This window comes from Coturnix japonica, chromosome 5 (genome assembly GCF_001577835.2).
Source record: "Coturnix japonica isolate 7356 chromosome 5, Coturnix japonica 2.1, whole genome shotgun sequence".
Taxonomy (NCBI): Eukaryota; Metazoa; Chordata; class Aves; order Galliformes; family Phasianidae; genus Coturnix; species Coturnix japonica.
In genome coordinates, this window is record NC_029520.1 from 37,358,056 (window position 1) to 37,377,995 (window position 19,940).

Genomic DNA, 19,940 nt, shown 5'->3' on the forward strand with positions numbered 1-19,940 from the left:
AAATTTCATTTGTTGTATGTGGGTATAATCACTCATCTTCTCTTGTAGAGCTCTGGATTTGAGGATACAGGTGAAGTCAACATTAGGGAAAACAAGATGTTTTACTATGTTTTACTACAAACAAGAAAGAAACAACACAACTCAGTTGTAATAAATCCTAATTTAGATTTGAGCTACTTAACAATGTATTTATTTTCTCAACTAAAATATTTGAAACAGTCCATCAGCATGGTACCTAAGTTCCACATTCCAGGACAATGATAAAAATCAACCTTTTTTACATAGTGAAATGAGTAGTACCCAACCTTATTTTCTCTACTGTTTTGTCTTAAATCTTCCACTTCTTCTTTGCCTTTGTTGTTGCAGCAGAAATACAATTTCATGGCCTGAAACAGTGATTGAGCACCTGGTGGGAAGGCAGGGCAAACCCATGGAAGCTCAGGTGCATGCAGCAGACCTCATTTAAGGGTTGGCATGGGAGGCAAGGGCATTTTGCTGGAGATCCCTGTCTTCTTGTGGTCTTCCAAAGGTAAGAAGCATTTTTCCTTTGTTTCTGTGTCGGTAGCTGCTGGATTTGGGCTTGTCCTCAGTTGCTGCAGCCCAGGATTGCGCCACCTTGCTGTTACTTCCAATAACGTTATCGCATTACAATTGCCTATGTCCGTCCTTTCTTTGGTATTCTGAAGGACAAAATAAAACAAGTAGACAACAAATTCAAGAAGATATAGTACGTTCCTTTCAACTTGTTTTTTACAGACGCAATTCTGGGTGGTAATTTTGCATGTATTACTTAATGCCAAATACAGCCAGTGGTCAAAGCAGTATTTAAACTGATACTCTGAATGGAAATGAGCAGCAAGTCTTTTAAATGTGTTCACTGCGTGCAGATTCCTCTCGTTCAGTAAAAAAAGGTGGAGATGAAGCCTGAAACTAAAACTTGTAAATATCATTTTCTCTGCATACCTGAATGTGAATCTGGCTCAGAATTATTTTATTCTCTCTCTCACAATGATTAAAATGGGAGTACTTCTTTACATATACTTGTCCAGTTTTAGTCTCTAATGTGATGGCACTTTAACCTTTTTTCCTCAAAATGCTCAAGCTGTTTCCTATTATACAGCAGATTTGCAAATTATTCCTGTTGTTTCATTTAGTTTTCTTTTGCTTAGTTTCATTTTTAAGTTCTATATATTTAATACTTATTATTGTTTTACATATGCTGTTTCCTTTTGACTTCAATTGCCACATAGCTGATAAGTCTGTATCTGTTATGTTTTACAGCACAGTCATGTGGATCTTTCTTCTATTAGCAGGTTAGAATTCAGATCCTTTTGTTCAGTGTGCTGACTATCTGACATCCTCTGACCTAAAAGATATTTTCTTCCTAAAGAAGAGTCCAGGAAATAGAACCTTCCCTGAAAACATACATTGCATTTCTGAAAAAAAGTGTTCTGTGGCTCTTTTTGTCCCTTTTGTGTATGCCTTCCAAAAATATTTTAGCGAGCAGTCTTGCCAATGAAGATATTACATGCTTCCTCCTGGGAACAAATACACACCAAGTGTTTGCTGTAGCCTATCAAATATGAACAGCACAGCTGGATTTTCAAATAGCAAATCCTTACAGCTAAGTGCTAAGTACTTGTGGATGAGCCACTAAATTTATCTAGGAAATAAGTCTGAATAGAAAATTAATTCAACGAAATCATGATCTGCTTGTCAAGTCAGAAATGGGGAAAAAGGAGTACGTGTCAGCATATTCTTTAGAGTACTTTTGCCTGTGACTGATACATAATCAAGCAGTTCCAGGAATTTTAACTCTGATATTAGTTCGTTCATCAATTCTTTGCTCTCTTCATCTGTTTAGTTTTCATCTTTTCCTAGGTTCCCTTTGTTCTTTCAGTTCTTCTGTGTTACTAAGCAATCCAGAACAGAGTCATATTCTCAATGTGATTTCACGGAAAGAGAAGAAAAAGAAGCTGTTGAATGCTTGATCTATAATACAAAACTTCTGCACACATATCCTTTCCTTTCCTGCATTCTTGTTTTTCATCGCAGCTACCACAACTGCCACAAACCAATGAAAGCAAATAGAGACATGAGAAAATACATTTCCGTGGGGTTAGGGGCTCATTTGCAGCTATTTTGTGAAGTTTTTTTGTAATTTGCCACCTTCAGGATGTAGTTTAGGAACTGTTATAAAGGTTCTCTCATTACTCAGTAGTATAGTGAGAAACTTTGTCAGCCAAAGGCTGAAAAAAGGTCTGAACAAACAAGTTACGAATTTTCATTTCTCCTGAAAGTGTCTGATATCCTAAATTTTTCTTTTTCTACTGAAAGGGGGTTGGAACTACATGATCCTTGAGGTCCCTTCCAACCCACGTAATTCTGTGATTCTGTGATTCTGTGAACCCACAAATGACTACTGATCTACTTGGTACCAACAAGGTAGTTGTAGATTTGTTGCATATAAGAGAAAAAAATGGAACTGTCTGTAAAAGTGATTAATTTATTGATTGTTAACCTAGAACTCTTGCTCATTTATCAAAAAGTGAGGTGCACAGCAGGAATTAGACTGGAAGAAGAACAAGGTAAAAGCCATGAAGGCTACCATGCACCTCTAGAAAAGGATTTCTTTTTTCTATTCCTTTCAGTGTGTAGCGTTTTTTACAGGCAGAGTTACTTAAGAGTTGAATGGAGTTTAGATTCAGGTCATTATTTTGCTGATTTTAACTGTCTGTGCTTTTTTGTTTGACTGTTTATAGTGTTGCTTTATATTAGTCAGAAAATCACTATTGCAGATCTTATTTAAACAAAGACCCTAGCACAATTTGCATTTCATTCCTTTTATCTTAGCCCCTCTTGTAATTTATTAATGAGCAGACTACAGACTGCTGACTGGTCAAATGGTGAGTCCTTAGTAAAAAATCAGCATTAATTTTGATGTGCTGGCTGAAAAAACACTAATTTAATGGCAGGAGAAACTAAAGTTTTCTTTAAAGTCACTGTTTATTTTATCGGAGAATCATGGGGATTGAAAGGGACAGACCTCAAGAGATCATAGAGTCCAACAACCCTGCTAAAACAGGTACCCTGCAGTAGGTTGTGCTGGTAGGTGTCCAGCCATATCTTGAATTTCTCCATTGAGAAATTCATTCTCCACATCCTCTCTATGCAGCCTGTTCCAGTGCTCTGTCATCCTTACCATAAAGAAGTTCTTCCACATGTTAGTATGGAACTTCCTACATTCAAGTTTTAGTCAATTACTCATTGTCCTATTGCTACACACCCCTGAGAAGAGCCTGACCTCATCCATATGCCTCCCATTTCCCTTTAGATATTTATAAACAAACACTGATTAGATCCCCTCTCAGTCTTCTTTTCCCCAGGCTAAACACACAGATTACTCAGTCTTTCCTCATACTAGAGATGCTCCAGGCCCTTAGTCATCTTTGTGGCCTTCTGCTGGACTCCTTCTAGGAGATCCCTGTCTTTTTTGAACTGGACACAGTATTCTAATGCGACCTCACAAGTGCAGAGAAGAGGGTGGGTCACTGCCCTCAGCCGATTGGCCACAATCTTTTTAATGCACTCCAGGACACTGTTGGCCTTCTTGGCCACAAGGGCATGCTGCTGGCTCATGTCCACCAGGATCCCCAGGTCCTTTTCCATGGAGCTCATCTGCAGCACATCATTCTCTAACCTGTACTGATGCATGTGGTTATTCTTCCCCAGGTGCAGGACTCTACACTTGTTCTTTTTAAACCTCATCAAATTCCTCCCTGTCCAGTTCACCAGTCTGTCCAGATCTTGTTGAATGGTAGTGCAGCCATCAGGCATGTCAGCCAATCCTCTTAGCTTTGTATCATCAGAAAACTTGCAGAGAGTGGACTCTGTCATCCAGGTCACTGATGAAAATGCTGAACAATACTGGACCCAACACTTTCTAAATTTGATGACAAGGATGTTGTATGAGACAGTGTCAAGGCATGCAACTTTCTCTGTTCTCCGATATCTACTCAGCTGGTGATGACGGAGTAGAATTCTATCAGCATGATTTCCCCTTGCCGAATCCATGTCAGCTAGTCCTGATAACCTTCTCTTCCAGTTGCTTGGAGAGGGTATCCAGAATAAGTAGTTCCATCACCTTTCTAGCGAGGCTGACTGGCCTATAGTTTCCTGGATCTCCCTTCTTGCCCTTCTTGAACTCTGAAGTGATGCTGTCTATCCTCCAGTCTTCAGGCACCTCTCCCAGTTGCGAAGATGTTTAAAGATGATAGAGAGTGATTCAGCAATGACCTCTGCCAATTCTCTGAGCAGATTTATGGGTCCCATCAAGGCCCATGGATTTGTATATGTTGATTTTTTTGGCTAGATGCTCTCTGACCAGATCCTCCTCAACCAATGGGAAGTCTTCCTTTCCCCAGACTCTCTGTTACCTCCAGGGTCTGGGATTCCTGAGGGCTAGTCTTAGCATTAAAGACTGAAACAAAGAAGGCATTTGGAGTCTTTGTCTTCTCAGCATCTCTTGTTACCAAGGCACCCACCTCATTTAGTAGGGGACTCACATTTTCCATAGAAAATGCACAACTGTTTTGGTGTGCCTGACATGAGACATTGTAAAGAAGCCTACATGTCTGTTCAAAAGAACATACATTAAAAAAAACAAACAAACACAAAAAAACCAATATATATATGTATATGAGGAACAAGAACAATAAAAGAACACACAGATCACACAGAATCACAGAATTACCCGGGTTGGAAGGGACCTCAAGGATCATGTAGTTCCAACCCCCCTGCCTAGCAGGGCCACCAAACATACACATTTACTAGAAGAACACATGAAGATTTCTTGTTGCTTTTCTTGAAGAAAATATATTCTCTGTGGAACCATCTGAAATAGAAATAAACTTACAGTGAGCTAGAGTGAGTAGCCTGATCAACAGCATAGAGTCCTTTCTTTCTTATAGTACATATTTCATAGTATTTTTTGAACTTACCAGTTGTGATGATAATTCCTAAATAAGACCACTGAAACACTGCCTTAAAATACCTCAGTGAGGATACACAGGTTTTCTAATTACTAGTGAAAAATTTCCCCAGTAGAAAGAATCCTGTGGCATTTTTTGACAATTTAAGTGACTGTAGAATGTTCCTAAATTTTGTAAAACACAACATTTCAGTACTGCTATCCTACCCAAATCCATCAAATAGAGAGATTAAATCTACGTTAATTATGTAGCATAATTAATCAATATAACTTAGAGAACTGTGTTGCTGTGCTGTTCAATTTGCAGTTTGGGTGAATGCATTTCTTGCTTCCAGCTTACCTGAGAAGTACATTAATCAGCTGCACAGGCAGAAGTGGTTTTAAACAGACTGAACAGCTGCTTCTGGTCCTTCTCCTGTTTACTGGCATAGTGCTATCATCCTTATTAAGTCTTTTTCTTATCCACAACAGAGTGGATAGTAAATAGTATTTTTTCAAGTATCAACATCTAGTAGATGACTGAGGCATCACGATGAAAGTTAAGGTAAAACTTCCAATCTTGAAAATTATATTTTGTGGACATTTAATTTAAGAAGTCTTTTAAATTCAAGACATATTTCTCTAATCAGTTCCCCAGATATCTGATGTTGTCCTCTTCATGCCTAAGAGTACTATAGTCAGGAGAGAAACGAGCAGATTAATACCAAGTGTAATGTGACTTCATGAAGTAGGCATCGCTTTGATCTTTGGCTTTGGTGGACGTTCTCAGATGTGCTCAATGTAAACAGAGAACAGTTACAAATTGCCTTCATGTCAAATAGGATATAATTTTTAAGATGGCTGCTTTACAGCTTGACCACACTCATTACCCAGGGCCTTGAATATAATGCATAGATTGAAATAGGTATTGAAAAGGAAGAATGGTTTGAATACCACTAGGCAGTTTGGACTAGATGATCCTTAAAGGTTCCTTCTGGTCCAAACCAATCTATGATTACAAAAGAGGAGAAAAGAAATAGGCAGATTTAATTTTTAGCTATGAAGCTTTTTTTTGTGTATGATGGAATACTGCAAGTTCAGAGCAGGTTGAAGAATAACGAGCTAATTTTCACTTTCTCCTCTGCCCTGGTTTGCTATCCCTTTCTGCTACCGGTAAGATAAGCTGTCAGTGAGTGCCTGTGCAATATTTCAAAGGAAAATGTACAAGAGATAGTTTGGTTGTGAGTATAGAGTGAAGGAAAGACAGCACTAATAGGAAACAAGAACTTCAAAGCCTTTAGAAACATCAAAGCATTACAGTGCTTAGGCTTTCTGCAACTTTAGAACACTAAATAAAATAATACTAAAGTGTTGTGAAAAAATGAAGTTAGCTAAAGATGAAGCTTGGATGATTTGGAGCTTTGATTTGGGGAAGCACCCAAAAATCTGATTAGTTTTTTTTGTTTTGTTTTGTTTTTTCTTTTTTAAGGCAGAATAATAAGACAGGCTGACTATTTCAGAAGTCATCAGAACAGCATGGTAAATTAAATACTTCCAATTCCAGATATACTGATCCAGGAAAGAAAACACCACATGTGAAATTTAGAAAAACGTTTTCAGTAGACAACAAATCCTCTGCACCAAGAGTCTATAATAAGCTCTCTTGCTATATTGAATTTGACAGACTGGAGACATCAGACAACTAAATCCCACCAGGAGGCAGAATCAGATGCATTCCTTACATTGCTCTGCATGATACAGAAGAACAATGAGAGAGTAGTCATCTAGCTCCTCAGGGCTACAAAGATATAGGATGCAGACCAGATAGGCTGATCCCATAGCAACTCTGGTTAGCTAATATTGACCTCAACATGGCAGTGAGCCATTGCCTTTGAAGCAGAGACACCTCTCTATGCTTTTTGCCTTCCAGTGCAAAAGCAAGTAAGATGTTTTGTATCTTCCAAGCTTTGATTTATTTATTTATTTATTTGTTTATTTATTTATTTATTTTAGAGATAGCTGACGAATTCAAACTATCTGTCTCTGCTTCTGTACTGTCCTTTGATGAATGAAGACACTCTCAAAATGGCAGTTATTTGAGATTTAAAAGGAGGAAATTGCCTGTTCTTATTCCTTTGTTTCTAAAAATAGATATGAAAAAATTTGAGTACCCATTTAGTGTTTTCAAATAAAAAGGTTTCCAACTTACTTTATAAATGCTTATTCCATTTGTAAATTTCAATTATAATTATTGTAAACTATGAAGAAGGATCATTTGAAGTTACCAAAATTACATATTTTGGAAGAGAAAATATTTTGTAATCTCAGCATTTTTTTCTGAGTTGCAATTGCTCTCCCTTCTGAGTTCTAATTATATGGGAGAGGAAATTACTCCTGTAAATGGGGAAATATATTTAGTGTAACTTATGCACAAGCTCAGTTTGTCAGAATTCTGCAGAAGGGCTAAGTCTTTCATCCATAAATGATCCCACTTATGGTAAGACATCAAGAGCAGCCTGGCGCAGCTTGTCTTGCACACAGTTACACTGAATAAAGTCCTTCCCTGAAAAGAAGAAAGATATGCAAGTGCCTACAAAAATGTTAATCAGAGAATGTGATACACTGGTTTTACTTACTCTAGAGAGCTTTATTGTCTTGTTGTAATCTGATTCCTTTTGAGAAGCACATATAGCAATGTAAACAGTAACTCCTTAACACCAGGGCTGCCATCTCAGAACCGTACCTCATGGGGTTATGAGTTTTATACAAGGGTGGGAATGGGAAAAACAAAGAGGAGATTTTTAAGACTTGCTTACTCTCTTCCCCTTTCTCCCATGCCTTGCTTGCATTTGGATTTGAATAACAAACATAGAACATTAATTAAACAGCTGTGTTCAAATTAGACAAGGAAAATAGATATGTACTGCTAAGAACCAGCTACCTGACCTCCTTTTTGGTTGTGGAATTTTAGGATTCTTTTTAATAAATTAACATTTTCACTAGGGAATTACTTTTGCAAATATCTTTCAGAAATTAGTCCATATCAGGATTCATTAACTGGTTTGTGTCCTAGAGATACATCTTCCCAAGACATTCTTTTGGCCAGAGGAAAGGCTTTTAGTGCCTTTTCTTGCTTGCAAAATGACAAGGAGCCTGAGGGAAGGGTAGCTAGAGCTGAGAGAAAACAAAATTCTAGTTCCTGTTGCTCCAGTAAATCTAATTACATATGCATATTTAAAATGGTGACTGAATGGTTCCTGTAACTTAATGAAACATTGATTTGGCAGTGAAGTCAAGCTCCAATCTTTACAACACAGTCATTGGCTGAAAACAGTAGCCGCAGTAGCTGCCTGAATTTAATTGATGATTTTATTTCCTAATAGACATCCATGAAATCATGGATACACATGCTATCAATACCTCAGCCTCAGCAGGGGAGCTTGGGATTGGCAGAGCTGTGACTCAATGTGGAAATGGATTGCATCCTCAGAAAACCGTAAAGTACTAGTAGTAAAGTGCATTATCATTTTCACAAGTGCTGCTCTGGTGCCCCCTTATCAATTTACTGCAAACTTAACTTCTAGAGAAATCTCCAGGCTTAACAAACCAGAATTTTGCTCATTTCTGTCACCTTTCCCTAGAGGGGGCAAAGCTCCTTCTTCCAAAATTATATTTTAAGAGCTTATTAGAAATGCAGCAAAACTGATAATTAAACTGAGTATCTCCACTGCTGCCATTCATTTCCTACTAATCAGAGTCCAGGGTGTGCTGAGGGATATTTAATCTATACAACTCCTGATTTCCTGTGACAATTCCACAGTACTTGGCAAAGTAAAGTGCCTTGCACTTGCACTCCCCTCTTAGGAGCTGTCCCAGTATACCCTTGTAATGAAAAAGCCTTAAAAGGTTTTGTGGCTATGAATTATTTGTATGAATACTTGAGTGCATAACATTATGTGTATTGGAACTGCTCAGTCTATTCAGCTAATCAGTGTAAGCACATGTAACTTACTAAATCATCGGTTTGGTTTTGCAATGCATTTGTTTCTTTTTGTTTGAAATCAACCTGTCTGAATCTGAAATATATTTAATGCCAGTGGCTTTTGAACTTAATTTTTAGTCTCAGTATCCTGACATTGGTAAAGGGTGTTCTTTCCAATACCTTTACTGTGGGGTATTTCTGCAGTTTGATCTGAACCAATTGATTAATCCATATGGAATGGCAATGTTAAAGTATTTGAACATGCAATTAGAAAGACTGCTTTTCAGTCTTGCCAAGCCGGCTGCTTTCCAGATGCTGGCACAGCAGAAATATCATTTATTCCTTTCAGAATCACTGTGGATAATTTGATGCATCTTGGACAAAAGCAAATTTTCTACAATTTGACTAGGAGTTTACATCCTTTGGAGGACTGGGAGAGAAGGCAGCAGGTTTAGCATACTGAGAGCTGGGAATATTTGGGCACGCATTAGATAAACCTTTGCTGTTTTTATGCTCACCTTTGAAACCACAGTTATGAAACTCCTTACATTTATGTTGATAAGGCTTTTAATTCCCAGTGACAAACAGGATAAGAAAGCAGCAGCTGTAATACTTGAACCACATAGAATCCTTTGTAGTCTCATAAATGCATATAACCCTTAGAGTAAAGCCACTTCCTTTGAGATTTTTTTGGAAAATCCACCCTTCCTTCCTACAAAGATTTTACACTGTAGGTCCTTATGGACTAGCTCAGCCCTCTAAGAATCAGGGAGGCTTTGGAACATTGCTTTGGTGTCTTGCTGCAGAGGAGGTGTCCATTGATTTTGGTGTAGTATCTAATTGGGAAACAATTTAATTAAAAGTCTTAATGTCTTAAAATGAAAAACTGGTACCCGACAGTACACATGCATGCTTTTTTTGTGATGATTGAACTATGGTAACCATAGAACTTTTTGAGCTATGCAGGAACCAAACATTCAGTTTACACAGAATTGCTTACAGTTTTGAATGTTTTTGATTACATAAAGAAAGGTGAATAAGCTAGTTTACATTGGCAGATGAAAAGCCATCTTGTCCTATAGAAATGAAATAGATTATCCCTCTGAAGAATTTGTGCATGTACTTCAAGGGACAACATCTTTGAATTAAGTCAGGAGTGTTGTGGGCTATGGCACAAGTCTGGCTTGTGTGCTTGGAGACTTTGCAGTGATCTCTAAAAAAGTTAGGCACCTTGGGTTACATTCCGGGCTACAAATGGCAGTCCAGAGCAAGTAAGTAGGAAACACTAAGTTCCAGGGCAGGCCCAAAATTTGAGGTTATTTTTGGTTTCTGTTTCAGAATTATTATCTGAGAAGAGGTTCCTCGTTTCAGGGATAAAACATAATTTTCATTTCACCTGATTGTCATTTCTTTGAATTAATTCAGTATGAGATCAGAATTTTAGGTTAGACCTAATCTGAGGTGGTTTGAACTGAGATTTAATCTCTTGTGAAAATGTATGACCAGTAGGCTCTGGGAGGGGATAGGGTATCAAGTTTACTGAAGATGTTATATTTTACTGGAACCGAAAGACTTAAGAGAGAAAGCATGCACTGGAGGGGGCCTAAATCACTGACAGTGAGGGAGAGGAGATTTTGTTGATCTGCTTCCTGGTTCTCATGAGGTGGTATTATATGCAGCATGATTGTTGTGTTTGAAAACATGGTAAATGTTGACTGTAGGGCTATTAGGTGTGAATATCTTGATAATTACAGCATTGCATTACTGCAAGATCTGTGGAACTTGAGCTCTTGCATTATTGTATTATACTGCAAATTGCTGGTTACAATACTCATATACACACAAATTTTAGATTTATTAGACCTATCAATATCTTGCAATAAATGCTTGAGTAGGGAAATGATGGAAATGTAAGCACTGATGTGGACAAAGCATGAGACTACAGTCCACCTCAGGAGGCAGCAGTGTGGGAAGATACAGACTGTTCTTCTGACTGTTGGTGAGACATTACGTAGGAAAGAAGACAATTCACTGGGCTAGAGGTGGATGAGATAGTGACTTTTTCTAGCCTTGCAGTTAGAGACTTGATCAAACCGTAGATGTGGGAATGGTACTTTATTTTGTAGAGCCTCTTAGTTATGTGAGTGTGTAGCGCCCTGATTATCAGGTACTTGAACATGAATCCTTCAAATAACAAACAGTGGCAGTTCAGTCTTCACAATGCATAAGCTTGGAGACTTCCTTCTACTTCTTTTCTGAATGTGAACTGGATTGTTTTTGAGTCATTTCAGGAGTTACCAATGCTTCTAGAGTTCACAGAAACATTGTTCTGAACTGTTACCAGGTTTCGTTTTGGTGATTAGACAAAGGCATTTTAGACCTATGCTTTCGTATTACTTTTTTAACTACTCTGTGTTTTTTTTTGCCACCTTTAATAATAATTATTACTAATGTTCTTTGATGTTTTGCTCTCCAGTGCAAGGATCAGCCTTTTGTTGGCCATAAAAGCTTTAAGTCAGAGTAGCACAGTGGCGTTAGACATTTCAAGAGGTCCATGAGGGAACATGTGAGATTTTTTCCTCTCCTAATATCAATGATTCTAAAAGTTATTTGTACCTATGCTACTACTTTCACTAACAACCAGAAAGCAAATCTGAAAGAAAATTTTATAAAGGAAAACTGAAAACAATTGCCTGCTGAGCAGCTCTGTTGCACTCAGCAATTGTCACAATCCCAGCTGAATCAAGAAAAGAAACAAAGCTTAATGGGACTTGAAAACAGTCATATTGTTCTTGTTTAACTGCCTCCTCCAATGTCTTTTTCTTCCTCACAGATCTGACTGTTGCTTGTTTAGATGTCAGGCTCTGCACGTGGATCTGTGTCTGAACATGACTAATGTAAAGATTGCGTACTCTGGGCTACATTCTTTTTCTGATCCAATTAATAAACAGTGTGATCACTCAGCACCCATATTATGTGATACAACTGGCTTGAATGTGCCTTCCCTTTCCTGAAGGGGGAAACTGTGTCTCCTCTGCTTTCCTTCATCTCACAGTATGTTGCCTGCGTTCATATGTATGGAATGTGTGTAAGGGGTGATATCTTCCTCTCTGGAGGCTGCTCCTCTATTTGTTCAAGAGGAGGAGGCATAAACTGAGCCATTAGTGAAAGAAATACAGCCTGAGTCCACAGCAGCAATGGTTTTTTAATGAGTCTATTTGTACCAGGCCAGCGGGTAGCTCTGACATGGAGTCAAACCTGAGTCTGGAGTTGGCAGCTGGCCATCATGCTGAGCAGGAGCTAAATTATGTATCTTATTAGACAATTTTTTAATAAATACACTAACATTTGTCGGCAAATATCCACAAACAGATGCTACTGTCATTTAAGGCCCTCACAATCCTGAGCTATGTTTAATACATTGCAGTTCCTTCATAATAGCTTTCTGGAGTTTGCTGAGCTTCATCTCTTGCTGGTGCTTTATAATTTGTTACAGTAGAGAGAGATTAATGGGAACAAGCTCTCTTTGGGTGCAGGCTGTGGAGGAAGAAAATAAGGGCCTGTGGGCTGAGATGTGTGGCACTGCCTTCCTAAATGGCTTGGGTTCAGTCATCCAAGCATTGACCTGGTGTTTGGGATCAGAGGATGACCAGTTCAGCTTCGATTTGGAGCAGACTCTGACCCACATCCACAGCTGCTCTGTGGAAACTGCTGGTGCTTGGGTTGAGCACTGTGCTGACTTCTAACAGAGTGGACTTGTGTGCTGACAGATATCAGGCAAATGTTGTGGGGTTGCTCACTGTTACTTTTGAAACTCTTTCCTCCTTTTATCAAAGGTACCTCCTGAAGAACAACTTAATCCTGTGTAAGCTTGCTAACACTGCTTTGTGAGCACAGAATTTATGCCTAAAAAACAAATGTTTTTTTTTAACCCTAGCCCTGCAGAAACTACTGTATGCATCTTTGTCAGGGCAATGTTCAGGCGTAGATCTGGATCCTGTCAGTGCATGGGCATAAGTACTGGCTTGGACTTTAATGCTTAAATTGTTTTTTTTTTTTTTTAAATTGTCTGTTTTCTTTAAACAGATGTTCTCTCTAGAATGGAAAATTAAAGGAATTCTCCCTACAGATGGAAAGAGCATTTTAAAATTTGCCTCAAAATTCAGAAATGATCCTAATATAGTGGAAATCATTCCAGAAAAGCCTTTCACTCCCTTTTTCTTTGTCCTCTCTTTTTTGCATTTACCTCCCCTCCACATCTCTCAATCCCTCTGTGTAATTGTTAGAAAGGATGCTATCATCCCTTGAAGTAGGAATAATTTGTAGTCAGCAGCATGATACCGCTCATCAAATCATTAGGCTTTTTACATAAAGCTCTGCTTAGGCTGGCGAAAGCAACCTAGAGACAAATTGACCTCTTTCAGTAGTATATGTGAAATGCACAGGCTTTGTGCCTCAGATTACTGTTTCATCTTCTTACCAATGCTTAATGTTCATGTGTGCTTTTCTTAAAAAAATTAAATATATGCATGTATATAATAAATACATACATTCAGTGATAACAATTTAAAGCATAATGACACAGAAAGCAAGGGTGAGAACTGTTTCCAAATTTCATTGAATATTAGCACTCATGCAATTGTAGGAAGGCCTTGTTAGACTGCCAATTACAGGAACTCTAAAGTACTTGTAAACTGTGCAATATTTAAAGGTTATTTCCATCAAAAGAATCTATTTTTCAGTTGCCAGAATTAACCACTTGGCTTCAGAAGTTCCCATGCTGAATGTCAGCTTATTGCAGATACACTTTTTGAATAAGTTTTCCTAAATGACTCAATATTTTTGACAGTAAGAACATGGAAAAATGTATTTGGCTAACTGCTTTAAATGCCATTCTTCTTTGGAGGAAGAACTTAATATTTGTCTGTATGATAAAGTCTTTACACATCTAAAGATTATAACTAGAAATTTGCAGCTAACTTCCATGTCCTCAGTATGGTCCACATATAGATACTTATAAGTAAAACATAAAACTTAAGATTGATTTTGAGAAATGAATAAGGGATATGTTTGATTGCTTGTTTTTAGTTTTGGAATGCCTTTGGAGAGTCAATAATTTTACTGAAGAGCTAGTGAATGATGATTTGCAAGCAAAAGATATGGAAACTATACTGGGAGAAAATTCACTGCTAAATATTGAATAAACTTGGAATACTGACTACTGAATAAACACTTTAGAAATTCAGAAACTAAAACCAGTGTGCATTAGATTCTTGGATACCACTTAACTGTTGGCTCCCACCCTGTAGTTAGTAACTTCAGCAGACACAGGAATATCCTATCTGCAAGATTTTATTATCTATATTGTATCTCAATCTCTGTTCCTTGTACTTCCTTTTAAAATGTTTATGGTATTCATTCAATCTCAAACAATCACAGTTAAATAAGTTTTTTATTCTGGGAACCCAAATAAATGATTTAATTGGAAGTGTGTTGTGCAGTTTTATCATTTCTTAGCGATTATTAAAGGACTCTTAATTAAATTATTATTATTATTTTTAATACTTGCCTTGTTTGGATTCACTGGAGGCTGAAGCTAAACTCAAGTAGTTTAAAAGTTGAACAAAACATCTATCTGAAAAAACTTTAGGAGAAAGTTACTGAGTCTATGGGCTCAGCAAAAACTGGTGGAGTTTCAGTGGGAATTTAACATTATCTTTTCATGAGATTTGGTTGTTCACAATAGGAAGCAGTAAAGATGCTAAATGTTCACAGGCTGCAGCTGGCACTAGACCAAATGAGAAAGTTCCACTGAAACCAGCACCCACAAGGGAACTAGTGCTCGTGCTCTCTACTCACACCTGTGATATTTCTTGTAGATTGTCACAGCTCTCTTTAGAGAGCTCTCTTTAGGCAGCATCCTTTCCCCCTACATTTTTCATGATTTCTTGGCACCTCCTTGTTGATCTTCTCAAGTGTACTACTAGGACTGTGAAGATGGTATTATATGAAAAAATATGTCCTTGTAGACATTTATTTTCTGTCATAGTAGATATTGAGGTCTTTAGGGTTTGTTTAATTTATCAAGAAACCAGAAAAATAAGTATGCTCTTGAAACCATACCAGTGTGTTAATCGTGACTCCTAAGAGACTTGCTGTCTGAGTATATGCATCTCTTTCTTACAGTGTTGACATAATTTAGCCAAAAACTTGAATGACAATTGAACAATTTCTACAGGAATAATTTTGATTTATTAAAATATTTAAATGCTACAGATTGCATTTTTTTTCCTTCAAAGTCTTGTCTGACTTTCATCTGACCTTATGCTATGCAGACTGCAGCAAAGATCCTGACAAAAAGGTGGAACAGAAAGGTAGTAAAACACTGATTTAAAGCCTTTATTTTTTGTCTGCTAACTTTTGTTGTTGATTAAAATTTATTAAAAGCATAAAAGAAAATTTCATTCATTAAAACACAAGACATCAGTACAAAGCCAGATCTGTGCATTTAAATTGCAGTTAAGTTTCTAATTCTTAGTCTGAGCCAGAATTTCTTGGCTTGGACCATCTTTGAACAACTTGTCTAAACTTCAAAGTAGTTAAACTTTGTGATAACTGTTTTACAGTGGGGAAGTAAAAAGAGAAGGCCTTTTCTTTAAAGACTGATATTTTTTATGACCACCTGACAGTGGCAAGTATTATCACATGGGGACCACATATCCTAGCTGACAGCCTTCTTCAAAATCCTTGATATAATGCCACCCACTTTGCCAGAACCATCAGTCTCAGACAGAAAAAGAAAAGAAAAAGGTAGCATTCACTTGCAACAGCTTATTTTTTTTCTTCTTTTTTCTTTTAATTTATTATTTTTATTTATTTATTAAACCCTAATTCAGTCTCCTGCAGTAACACCATTTCTAGGACTAACTCTTAAACCATGACCTTTTTCTAACGTTCTGGGAGAAAGACAGTTAAATATCTTCTGAATTGAAAAGTACGTTGAAATGTTGGGCTTTTAAAAAGCTAGTAAGAACTGGAGTAAATAGAATAATTTGTCCATATTGTAACTTTGGTTCTTGAAGACCAAGAACTGTGTAGTTCATTTAAATTATATTTATTTAACCAGCATATTAGTTGCATATAAAGATTTAAAATCCCATACTGTTATCTGGGGATTTTTTTTTTTTTTTTCCGGGAGTTGTAAATGTGCTAATTTGAATGCATAAGTAAAGCAATCAGAAAAGAATATGGACTGGAAAGGATAGAATTGAGACTGTGCTGCTGGGATCTGAATATGCAACCAGGTGAACAGATTGAATTAACTGTCACAGATATTCCTACCCTCCAAATGTAGACAGATAACGTGTGATTTATGATACCTCCCTGCTGCTACAAGGAAGGCATGTGTTATCTCTAATCTGAGAGAGCTGCTTTTCTCTATGTGGGAGATGAATCTCATTCAATGGTGCATCAAGAAGTCTTGAATTGTCTAAATCTGAAAATGAAGCAACAAAACAGATATTTCTTCAAAGTAATGTTCCAAATCATCAGTGCAACTTAGTATAAAATCCTTCTCTGTTTTGCTGAGCAAGCATACACACAGGTGTATTAAATCTTCTTTTATTGTTTGTGTCTTTTTGCTTACTGGGAATCTCTGAAGTGTTAGATTATTTTTGATTGTAATTTTTGGACATGATAGTCTCTGCATTATAATGGTCACAATACAATTACAGTATTGTTCCTTTTCACCTGCATTACTTAAGTCAAAGGGATATTTCCATTCCTAAAGATAGAATCCCTCTGACAGCATGATCATTTGCGGCTATGCTGTGCATTTAATAAATAACTAGATCTTTTTAATGCCAGTGCAACAAATGGGTGAGGGCTATTTGCATTTATAGCACCTATAAAGCAGTTTATAGTCTTGCTGTCTGTTATGTTGTGCTTCTGAGCAGAAAAAGTGGACTTCAATACCTTAAAATGCAGCTCAGGTGCTTCAAAGGTTCAAAGGCTTTGTGAGTCGAACAGTGAATGTGAATAGTGGTAATAACTGTTCTTTTTTGTTACCTTACACCTCAAGCTTTGCCTTTGGGCTGATGATTTTCTTGGACAGTGCAGATGTTAAGTATGACTTAAGTGTTTGGCAGGTCTGGAAATCAAGAAATGGAGGTGCAGTGGTGACAGTCTGTATCTCCCATAAGACTGTGGTGTTTGAAGCAGAACTAAGCAGAATTAGTTCTGGGTTGCCTCTGTAATGCCGCTGAAATACTGTAAGCTTTTCCTCTCCACAGGTTCTCAAATTGTAGGACTGTTAAGAGGACATATCTTCCTACTTGGTGCCTGGCCAAGGATCCTTTTGTGTTCCCATTAATGTTATATGTTGTCATGCAAGGTCGTAGGAACCACTGAGGGAGGCGTATACATGTGTCTCTGGCCTTACTGGCCAGTGTTATGAAAATAAAAACTTTCTAGAACTCAGGCTTTGAAATCTCTGAGGGAAAAGATTCTCTCTGTTGAGAAAGAACAGTATCGTTCTTGGTATCTGATTGTGCCCCAGTTGTAGGAGAAGTCACCACAACCTGCTTTCAGGTAACACAAGCAAAAATCCTAAACCTGAAGATTAATAGGTTTGTATTTTGGCATACAGTCTTCTGCCTGCAGTTAGCTGTGGATGTTTCCACGTGGGATGTTTCCACATCCACATACTGTCAAAGAAAGTACTGCGAACTTTCAAATGCAATTGGGTATTTTACCAAAACTTTTTCTTTTGTTGTAGGTAGGCGATAAAGCAGATACTGTTTCTGCTGCTGATGCATAATACAGCTAATTTTTCAATTTACATAAATAAATAACCTGCCAAAACTAATTACTTCTCTTCAAATTCTAAATACATTATTTCTCCTTTTTCCTCCCCTACATCTGCCTTGGTTTAATTAATTTTGCATCAGTTGTCATTTTAGGAACTGGTTTGGTCTAAAAAAGAATTATAGTGCATGTCTTGCTGTTTTAATTTAACTAATTAAAGTCACTGCTTGTGTGCAAGTATGTGGAAGCAGAGGGTGCAGAGGGTGCATATGTACTGACATTCTTGATTTGATGGATGAAATGTGGTCCAAAAATTTAAGTCACCAGAAGTATCAGTGATCTCTTACCTTACCTTGACTATGTCTGACTCTCTGTATTTCCTGAAAGTATTTAGTCTTGAATAGAATTTCTCATGTAGAGAAACTTCCCATTTATGACAAGACTGTACAGTGTTTGTTTTTTTTTTATACCTGCCCTTTCTTTTGGTTATACAGATAGGAGTTGTTCTCCTGCTTAGCTCAAGTACTGGACTTGGCACAGAACAGTTGAGGAGAAAGTTTATCCAGCAGTTCTTGGGCAAAAGTACTCATCCAGCAGAGGGAGGTCTATTATTGTATCTCTTCCACCTGATGAGGCTTGAACTCATCTTTCCCATCCCTAGGCCAAACATTTAATGCACTATTTCTGAGGAATGTTTTTGCATCTTATTCTCATGCATTTCAAGCTATTTCTGTGAAACAACTAACTGAGCAGAGATTAACCTGTGTTTACTGTAAATGTGTTACTTCTAGTTAAATAGGAGAATAGCAGGTCCGCAGTCACTCTGATTGCAGGGGGAGGATTAAGTTTGCAGTGCTGTATGTAGAACAAGCAGATGCCAGTAATGTTTAACCTGCTTCTCACACAGGGAGGAGGGAATCAAGCTTGTTTGATGTAGACAAATACTGATGACAGAAGTTTTCCACAAACGTATTCTAAAATTAAGTGATGAAGATTATTCTGGGCCATTGTTCCAGGAGACACTGAGGATCTTCTTTCAAATTCCCATCCTTCTGCTTTCCTTGCACATCCTTACCCTGCTCATTTCTCCCTCATCTTAATACTTAATTTTAAAAGTGTATTCTCAGTCTGAGGTGAACATTTCCTGTTTTTGACTGCTTGGTCTTCGTCTCTAGACAGTTCACTGAGATGTACTTGATTTGTTACTGATGGATTTCTGTTTTCTGTTGTTATTTTCCATGCAGTATTCATAGTATCTACATTCAATAGTATGCATATATATATTCAACATATTCTTTTTTTTTTTTTTTAAAAGAAAAAGCTTTTCTAGTCTCTCTGACTCTCATAAGTGCTTCTGACCATGATGGCATAGAAAGGCGAAATGCTATTCCACTTCATGTCTTTGGCAAAATGCCAATCAGTTGTCTCAATAGAAAGACTTTGTCTTGACATTTTGACACCAAACAGTAATATTCACAAGTCTGAGAAGAACACAAATTTCTTTATATGCTCCATATACTCAAACAGCTTTGGTTTTATTACTAATGAATCTAGTCTAACTGTAATATATATGGAACTCTCATCTCCTAATGCTTTTTGAGAATATCCTCAAAGTACATCTTTATTATACTTCGGTTAATCTTTGGAATCTGCTCATTAATCCATTTGTATTTAAACACACCTTCTGCTTTTCCTTGGCGTTGCCTATACTTTTATTATGGTCTGTTGTCTGCATTAAAACTAGGGCTTATGATAAACTGACTATGAAACCCTGATTGGAATTACACTTCACAGACTACTGTACAAAAGGACAAAAAGATTTTGAGATTTTGACAAAGCTTGAAGTTAGATCTTTCATAGTGGACAGCTTAACAATGGAAAGGAGTATTTTAAAGTAAACTATTCGTTTTCCTGAGAACCCTAATAACCACGGGGTGTATGCAGCAAGCACTGAAAGTGACTTTCAGTATGAACCATAGCAGATATGTGAATTTCCAGGAATTCTGCCCAAACTGCTTGTTCCAGCAGTAGAACAACCACTTTTGCACTTCAGGTAAAGTGCTTCTCTAGTCTGGATACTAATGTTTGGTCTTGTCCGTGCTGATTTTATTGCTGCATTAAAAGGATGGAAAGACGGGCCTTTCTGTATTTTGGGACCTAGAAGAGAAGAGTGTCTGTATTCAT